Source organism: Macadamia integrifolia, unplaced genomic scaffold (assembly GCF_013358625.1).
Source record: "Macadamia integrifolia cultivar HAES 741 unplaced genomic scaffold, SCU_Mint_v3 scaffold1054, whole genome shotgun sequence".
NCBI classification, from domain to species: domain Eukaryota; kingdom Viridiplantae; phylum Streptophyta; class Magnoliopsida; order Proteales; family Proteaceae; genus Macadamia; species Macadamia integrifolia.
Genome location: NW_024868068.1, coordinates 155,878 through 165,267, shown reverse-complemented (window position 1 = coordinate 165,267; position 9,390 = coordinate 155,878). Strand labels below are relative to the sequence as shown.

General features: G+C 35.4%; 1 long non-coding RNA gene and 1 pseudogene across 1 annotated transcript; both read left to right on the top strand.

Moving 5' to 3' along the window:
• Positions 1 to 744: 744 nt before the first annotated feature.
• Positions 745 to 5,428, top strand: LOC122062504 (annotated as a pseudogene).
• Positions 5,429 to 8,374: 2,946 nt separating this feature from the next.
• On the top strand, positions 8,375 to 8,961 carry LOC122062502. The gene is made up of 3 exons (XR_006134995.1): positions 8,375 to 8,588; positions 8,721 to 8,796; positions 8,886 to 8,961. It is a non-coding gene; the product is annotated as an uncharacterized LOC122062502 (long non-coding RNA).
• The last annotated feature ends 429 nt before the right edge of the window (positions 8,962 to 9,390 follow it).

Below are 9,390 nucleotides of genomic sequence, written 5' to 3'. Positions count from 1 at the left end.
AAAAAGCTTCTACTCGGCTTATTATTGTACACGTGGCGTGACTCTACGTCAAAGGTTTTCATCTAATTTCTTAACTGTGGGCCGTCCATCATGCTGATCATTCAATCACTTGATGGGGTCCACCCAAAATCTTTGTGACCACCCTGACACTTCAACCAACGGCCATCTTCTACCGCCCAACAACAGGGAAGTGAAGGTACGGTTATGGTTGTCTTTTCACTGCTGCCCCAAATTCCTCATCCATTTGGGAATGAAAGCGCAAGCAGATAGCCTTCTGTTTTTATTTTTTACAATACCACAAGCAGGTGTTTGATGAGCCTAACTCTACTCTATATTAGTAATAATGACGTCATCAATGCCATTATTTTCCATCTTAACCCTCTCTATTCAAGACCCAAGTTCTGGAAATGAGTTTGCCTAACCTTATGAACTGATAAAGAGTAAACTAAAGCTACAATGTCTGGTGATGTTCCCCTGCATCGACACAGAAGTGAGTAAAATAATTACCCGCCCATCTTGTTGGAGTGTAGATCAAGTTTTCGTACGATCCGGTCCACACATTAAATCCAGTAGCAACTTTTTCTTACGTGAAATCCATGTATGTGGATGATCAAGATCATACGAGAATCTGATCTGCTCTCCCTATTGGATTCCATTACACTCCTCAATAGTCTCTGATATATATATAAAATATCAGACTATTTATATATGATGGAACTCAATAAATGCGTCGCCCACGTGAATATGTGGCTTAATGTACTGGTGGGTTGATACAAATGGTTAGTTTCATACTCTATTGTAGTGGGTAAGGAGAGGCTATATCTATGGCAGTATTAATGGGATTCATCTCGCAAGTCTCCTTTAGATAATCAAATCAAATCAGGTGATGGCAACGTCCAACCTATCTTCAGAAACACTTCCAGTAGAATTCCATTTGGGAATTGTGTTTGTGTAAAAAACTCGTACAGCGAAAAAACCGACCAAATAATTTGTGGACTTTTGTTTTGGAAGATAGTTGAATTCTATTTCCAAGACAGTGAGTTTAAGAAAAGAATTTTCTTGATGTCACTTTTAAACTTTTGTTTCCTAGATAGAAGGTGCCTACTTGGTTGGTAACAAAAGCCTCAGCAATTGGGATGTATTCACTGAATTATCAGGTAAATTTTTTTTATTATTATTTTAATTGGAGTATTAGAGTAAAGTTGTTTCATTGCGACCTAGTAATTCTAGGTTTACATGGAGATACAGTTTACCTACGAAGTGGGGGTAAGACTGCATATATTATGACGACCATCCCTAGACCCCACCGATGCATATATTGTGACACCATCTCTAGACCCCAAAGGTGGAAGCCGGTTGCACTTAATATGTCCTTTTATTATTGGTGAAAGAAAAAGAAGACTGTTGACTGATAAAGAACCGTTAATCTTTTCATTTTTAAGGAAAAATCAAGGACAGAGGCAATGGAGATGTTGCAGATGGTCACTACCATCGGTACATGGTAAAAAACCTGCATCACAGGATCTGGTCCAAACCAAGATAATAAATGAAAAAAGGTTTTCGTTCGATCCCTTTTCATCTTTAGACATGTAAAAACTAACTTCGTTTTGACCATGAATTACCAAATAGAAAGATGTGGAGTTGATGCATTCCTTAGTAGTAAATTCTTATAGATTCTCCATTTCATGGTGCAGAATACTCCCACGTAAGTTAAATCACGACTTCATTTTTTCATTCTTATCACTAAATCAAGAATTTTTCATGAATAAGGTGGAGACCTAAAAGCATATCTCAATTTCAGGAGGTAGATTTGGAGAAGTTAATTCCATTGGAATTGAATTTTACAACAAGCTGATAGACGCAATCTTACTCAAAGGTTAAACTCATTCTTATTATGAAGATTACTTCCTAAAAACTTTCATTTAAAAAAAATAAAAATTATTTTGCTTCCACAAAATGGTGTGCACTCATTCAAATTTGATCATATCTACACCTTTATTCTTTCTTTTGAAACCACAAAACTTCAGAGCTAAATTTTCCCACTTGTTTAGCTCTATAAAAGTTAAATTGAAATATATGCATATAGGTAGTTGCATTGTTGCATTCCATACTTGATCAATAGAATGGGAAGAGGAAGTCAATCTCCTTTTATTTCTTTTCCACCAAATATGGTGAATTGTTGCACAAAAAACCAACTTACCTACAATATCACTAGAAGTTTTGCCATTGAATTCTTTTAAGATCCACCTCCATTCCCTGTCAAAAGAAAAGATAACTCTAGAGAGGGGCCAACATTTTCTGAGGATACCATTCCAAACCGACTTAGAAAAGGGACAGGAGAAAAAAAAATGATCCACACTTTCTATGGAGTTCCAACAAAGGCAGCAATTAGGAATGGATATATTTCTTTGAAGAAGAAACTCCTGAGTGGGGAGGGATTTAGTCATAACGCTCTGAGCAGTAAAGGAATGCCTAAGGCTGGAAGAACTAAATCAAATAAAACTAAACCATGGAACAACAGGAGTTCTAGTGCGCACCAGATTCCAAGCAGTTGAACTGGTGAATTTATTAGTAGAGTTATCCCATTGAACTAAATCTCCACTACCCCTAGGCCTAAAGTGAATATTGGGGAGCATCTTCCAAACCTCTATGAGAGAGAGAGAATTACTAGGGTCAGGAAGCCAATTCCCATTTCTCAAGATGGAGGAAACCTCAGCAAACCTATCCAAACTATGTGTATCAATTCCAGGTCCACACCGATTAACCTAATCGAAAAAACCTGAAACCAGCCCAGATCATTTATTAAATGTTTTAGGTTCAAGCCTAGACCCAATAATATTCAATTGTTCGTGGTGCATGGGTCTAGTCTGAAGGTCGCTTGATCAAGACCAACCGCCTAAGAGCTTGTTTAAGATTCGTTTAGAGACAAATGGATCAGTAGTCCGTTTAAGGCTTCTTTTGAGCCCTATTAAATATAAATGGCTTAACGGTCCATTTAGCCAGATTAAAGATCAGTACCTGACCAACCGTTTATAAATGGGACCATGCTTAGCCTATGAGGACCAATTATTTAAACGGGTTGATCACGATGTGGGATCCTAAAGTAAGGACCAATTTAGACGTGACTGAAACTGGCCCGGACAGTCCAATTGACATCCCTATCTATATATTGGCAGGAAAAAACACATCGTGCCCCATGTATAAACAAAATAGTTGATCAAATGGGTATCATTGATACATTAAATCAACTGACATAAACATATAATTATTTTGTGTTGACCCAGGAATACAACCATTTGTTACGCTGAACCATTATGATATTCCTCAAGAACTTGAAGACCGATATGGGTCATGATTGAGTCCACAAATGCAGTAGGTCTCCCCTTGTATTTTATTTCTCGTTATCCATTTGGTACTACTTTTGATATTACATGTTTGCTATCAGTGACCCTATTATGACACAATGTATAATATGTAGAAGTTGACCAAGGCATAAACAATGGGTTTTATGTTCATTATAACTTTTTAAATTACAGGCAAGATTATGGATATTTTGCGGAAGTTTGTTTCAAAGCTTTTGGTGATAGAGTGAAGAACTGGAGCACATTCAATGAGCCAAATGCTGTGGTGAATTATGGTTACCTTATTGGAACTTACCCACCCAACCACTGCTCTAGTTCAGTGGGAGGTTGCAAATCTGGGGACTCAGCTATTGAGCCATACCTTGCTGCACACAATATAGTATTATCTCATGCCACTGCAGCTAGCATCTATAGGAAAAGTTATCAGGTATAAGTCTATTCTACATATTAATTAGTAGTTGGATAGCTTGGAATGTTATTGAAGCTTTGCTTTGATTCTTACATAAAATATTGGATTAAGTTTCATTCATCTGGAGAGGAAAGAGATAACCTTCATCACTAGTGATGCAAACCCTATGATTGGACTCTTGTGTCATTATTAACTCCCATCTCTTATTGTGTAAACTAAAAATACATTTTCCCATGCTAATCAAAGGGTTCGAATCTCTATAATGAGAAGATTCTATATTCACCATGGGTGAAGAGAAATAATGTCCTAAAAGATTTGTATTTTATCAAAAAATATATATATATATATATATATATATGAATAACTTGCAATTTCTTTGTATTATTGTAAGGTTAATCAAAGTGGTATGATTGGGATGGTAATGAGCTCAGGATGGTATGTACTATTCAGAAATACTCCAACAGATCGTTCTGCTGCTCAACGGGTTTTGGCTTTTAAAAATGCATGGTAATCAATTCTAGATCTTTTAAAGTGGTTTTGTATGTTAAATGTATTGTATCAGCATCACCAATACATGCATTAAACATAAATATCATCTTAAAGAATAGTGTGAGATGGAATCATTGGAGGGTACAATCGGATGGAGAGGATTTGGGACAATTCAAGTTGATGTAGACCAATTTCTTTTCAGGGGGGGGGGGTTCTCATTAACCAAGCTCTTATGAGCTTAGATTTCCCTCTAAATCATATTCATTTTTTGTCTTGGTACTCTAAACTGTATTCCAAAAATCATTTTTCACCAAAATATATGCATTTAATTGATGTGTTTAGGTTCTTGGATCCGATAATGTATGGTGATTACCCACCTGAAATGCATCAAATAGTGGGTTCAAGGCGACCAACCTTTTCATTAGATGATAAGGACGAATTAAAAAGCAGTTGGATTTCATTGGAATAAACCATTATACAACTCTATACGTACAAGACTGCTTGTTCTCTCAATGCAACTTTAGTATATCTCAAGGGGGTTCCTTTGTGCAAATCACAGGGGAAAGAGATGGGATTCCTATCGGAAATCCGGTAAAAAAAAAAAAAAATTTGAATATATATATATATATATTTCTTTCTATTGACTACTGATTTTTCGCTTCATTTTTCTCAAAAATTTTGGATTAATTACCTCCCTCCCCCCTTTCTTCCAGATAGCAATCCTGGGATTTTATGTGGTTCCTTATGGCATGGAGAAGATCATTATGTACATCAAAGAAAGATATAACAACACTCTGATGTTCATCACAGAAAATGGTATGACTTCAAAGATTGAGAATGCTCAATTATGAATCATCTCCTCAAAATTATATGAATTTGTAAATATAGATGTATGTGTTTGATGATGTACAAGAACCGATATATGCTTTGCAGGATTTTCACAGGCAAGCAATAAGGATGTTCCTATGAAATATTTTCTCAATGACAGAGCGAGGATAGAGTACCTAACTTGCTACCTTGCTTCTCTTCCCAGAGCGATGAGGTATTTTAAGAACATATATAGATCTACACTGCGTACCTAATAGAGGGCGGACCTAGGAGCAATGGTAAGGTTGTTTCATTGTGGCTTAGTGGTCATGGGTTCAGTTACACCTGTACCATTAATTAGTATCGGTGTTGGATCAAGATCGATACAGATACCAATAATGATGTTCACCTGGAGTAAGTCTTCAAGAAGTATTCAAACCTCGCAAATGAGTGTTTTTTTTTTCTTTAGGGGTGGGTGGAGGGAAGGAGGGCAAAGGAACTATCCATGGTCGCAAGGCAACATGGCCTGTACACCCAAACAAAGATGGGAGTAAAATGACACCTCCACCCCTATGTGGTGCCTATATGTGCCTCTCGTAATGTCATTGGTCCCTACACTGGCACAAGAACCGCACGACTAGGGAGCTTTCTCTGTTTCTCTTACTCAAGCAAAACACACAATGCTAAGCCCTCCAAAAGAGGAACATGCCAGTTCATTGCCTTCTCAAAGAACAAAAGTCGATTGTTGCCCTGGTTGCATTAGTAGTTGAAATGTTTTCTGGCAGCAAAAGAAATGGAATTGCTCTTATTACATCACCCTCCCTGTGTTTTCAGAAATTACATCCACTTCCCTGTCGGATAACGCTGTTAGTGGGGTGTTAGTTTTGAATTGTAAAAGACAAATTTAGCCTTTTGTAATTCAACCACAATGTAAATACCTATTTTACCCTTATGTGTCTTCTCATATCATTTTCCCCCAAATTAAAAAAAGAGATTAGGATTTGAGAAAAATTAAATGAGGTTCACCATCTTTGGCAATAGACAATGGCGGTAGGCGATAGTAATTCTTCCTTTTGCATTTGTCCGATCCATCAGCTAGTGTATTATGGTGGCGGTTGGAAGTTGTTACACTCCTTATCATGTGAACCTCTGATGAATAATGCTATGATTTTCTTCTTTGGAGATGAAATTTCTTTGATTTGCGAGTGGTAAAGATCCGATTTCTAAACAAGTTTATTTAATATTGATATATGCCTACCTCCTCTCCCTCGCTAGATTCCAGATTTTCTGTAAAATGAAAACTGAAAAAGGAAAATGAAGTGGGACTATCTCTAATACCTTTCAAGTTGTTAAGTAATGAAACTACATTGTATTACTTGACTAAAGAAGACATCATCAAAAGGAAAACCAACTGCCAAAAAATAACTCCCATTCAGAAAGCTTCTGCTCGGCTTGTGATTGTACAATACGTACGTTCTTATCCTACACGTACACACATGACCCCAATGTCCTAGAGGTTTCCAGCCATTTCTTAGCTGTATGAGGGCCGTCCATCGTGCAGATCTATCAATCACTTGATGTATCTTTGTGACCCTGACACTCCAACTAACGGTCCATCTTCTATTGCCCAACACTACCCAATTATGTCAATAATGACGTCGTCAAACCCATCATTTTTCACATTAAATCTTTATTATTCAAGACCACCGTTAGTAAAAATGCGTTTAAAACTCTGTTTTAAATATGTTTCATTTTTTATCATTTAAAACATATTTTTTTGTATGTTTCCTCTAAAAACTGCAAAAGGCAAACCTTTCCATTCTAAACATGTTTAAAACGCGTTTAAACATGTTCCCATTTTTTGGCATTTTTTAATATTTAACTTGTTAAAGATAATGCCTACTTAATTGACCATATCTCTCTCTCTCTCTCGAACTCTGATCAACCTGATTTTTTCACCGATTTGAAGCTAACTCAATGGCCTATATTTCTCATGCCATCACCTTTAACTCAATATCAATATATGAACCCAAAAATTGAGATACAAACTGATTCATTTGCTGAAAATGTTTCTAAGAAAGTGATGACTCCCAATTCAAACGTTCATACATTACTCTAAGAGTGTGTTGACTATGTTGACAACAATGAACAATATCATAGCCAAGTCACTTTGCCCAATAAGACTTGGACATGTGTGTATGGATGAATTTAGAATTGGTGTTTTATGATATTCAATTATATGTCGTAAAACTTATAATGTGACATGAGATATATATGCATTAGTGTTGGATACTATAGTTAATTTGACACTAAATGCAGGTATTCATGTAATAATTACTTAATTTATATGAGTATACTACCTTTTTTTTTTCCTGAAATCTACACGTTTAAAACACATATCGTCCATTTTCCCTTTTTTGCCATGCTCTATTTTTCTTTTTTACTGTTTATTTAACTGTATCGTTCGAAAAATTTTATTATTTAAAACCCATACCATCCGTTTCTTTTTTTTTGCCACTTCCGATTTTATGTTTCAAACCCAATAAAGGTCTTGAAATGAGTTTACTACCTAACCTTGGGAACTGATAAATGGAAGTAAACAAAAAGTTACGGTGGCTTTGAGACCATTCTTATCATAATCAGGTGGTCACTTAATAACTATATATGATTTATTTTTCACATGAAAACACAAAAGGATTCTTAAACTTTGATCAAATGTTACCTCAAAAGGATTGTTGAACTTTGATATGTCAAAAAAATTTTTTTTTTTTGATTATATGTTAATAGAATTTATACTTGTTTAGTGGGATGAAGAAAATCCATACTTTTGATAAAGGGAAGTATTTCCTGTAGGGGAATGTGGCTCCTACATATAAACTAGGGCCAATATGAGCCCACGAAGAAACATCAACAAAGAATGTAGAGTTAGTGAGGATTTTTTGTTTTGAATATGTTCTTATTGTATGACTTATATTTCCTTTTCTCTGATCTTTTAATGAAATAATCTTTTAGCAAAAAAAAAAAAAAAAACAAAGACATTATATTTTATCATGGAGTTGGGTCGGTTATTTTCCTCCTCCCCCTATGAGGATGCAAGGGCCACACTCCCCCATAATTTTTTTTTTCTTTTAATAAATCCTAATTTTTTTACTCACTTGGCAGGTAACAAAAGTCTCAGCAATTGGGATGTATTCACTCACTTGCCAGGTATTTTTTTTTATTATTGTTATTATTTTAATTGGATTATTATGGTAGTTTTACTCCATTGCGACCAAGTCTTTTAGGATTTAAATTTGGAAATAATCTCTCTCCGAAGTAGGGGTAAGACTAAGTACATTATGACCTTCCCAAAATCCTGTAGTGGTTGGAGTCTCTTGCACAAAATATGGATTTTTTTATTATTAGAAAAAGAAATGGAAGATTATTGACCGATAAGGAACTGTTTATTTTTTCACTTTTACGGAAAAATCAAGGACGGAGGCACTGGAGATGTAGCAGATGATCACTACCATCGGTACACGGTAAAAATTCTACATCACAAAATCAAGCCCAAACCAAGTTAATTACTGAAATTAGGTTTTCCTTCTATTCCTTCACATCTCAAACATGTAAAAAAAAGTCTCACCTTGTTTTGACCATGAATCGTCAAATAGGAAGATGTGGAGTTGATGCATTACTTAGGAGTAAATTCTTATAGATTCTCCATTTCATGGTCCAGAATCCTCCCAAGTAAGTTATTTCATTTGTTCCTTTTTATTTTTATCACTAAAGAAAGAATTTTACATATTGCTAGACTTAAAATCATATCTCAATTTCAGGAGGTAGATTTGGAGAAGTTAATACCATCGGAATAGAATTCTACAACAAGCTTATGGATGCAATCTTGCTCAAGGGTTAATTCATTCTCCTTATCTATGATTACTTCCAAAAACTTTCATTAAAAAAGAAAATATTTTACTTCCACAAACAGGTGTGCTCACATTCAAATTTGATCACATGTACACCTTTAATCTTTGTTTTGAAACCACAAAACTTCACCCGCAAATTCTGTCCACTTGCTTAGCTCTATGAAAATTAAAGAATATCTATCTAGTGTCTAAATTTTATGCCCGCAGCAATTAGTTCAGACTGAATAATATTCGATTGTTCCTGATGCGAGGGTTCAGCTCGATAGCGACCCAATCAGGACCAACTGCCTAAGAGTCCGTTTAAATGGCTCCATAGTCTATCTAAGACCCTTTTAGAAATAAATGGCTTAGCGGACCATTTAACTCAATTAAAGATCACTAACTGTATTTATCATACAATTTTTTTTTTTTTTTT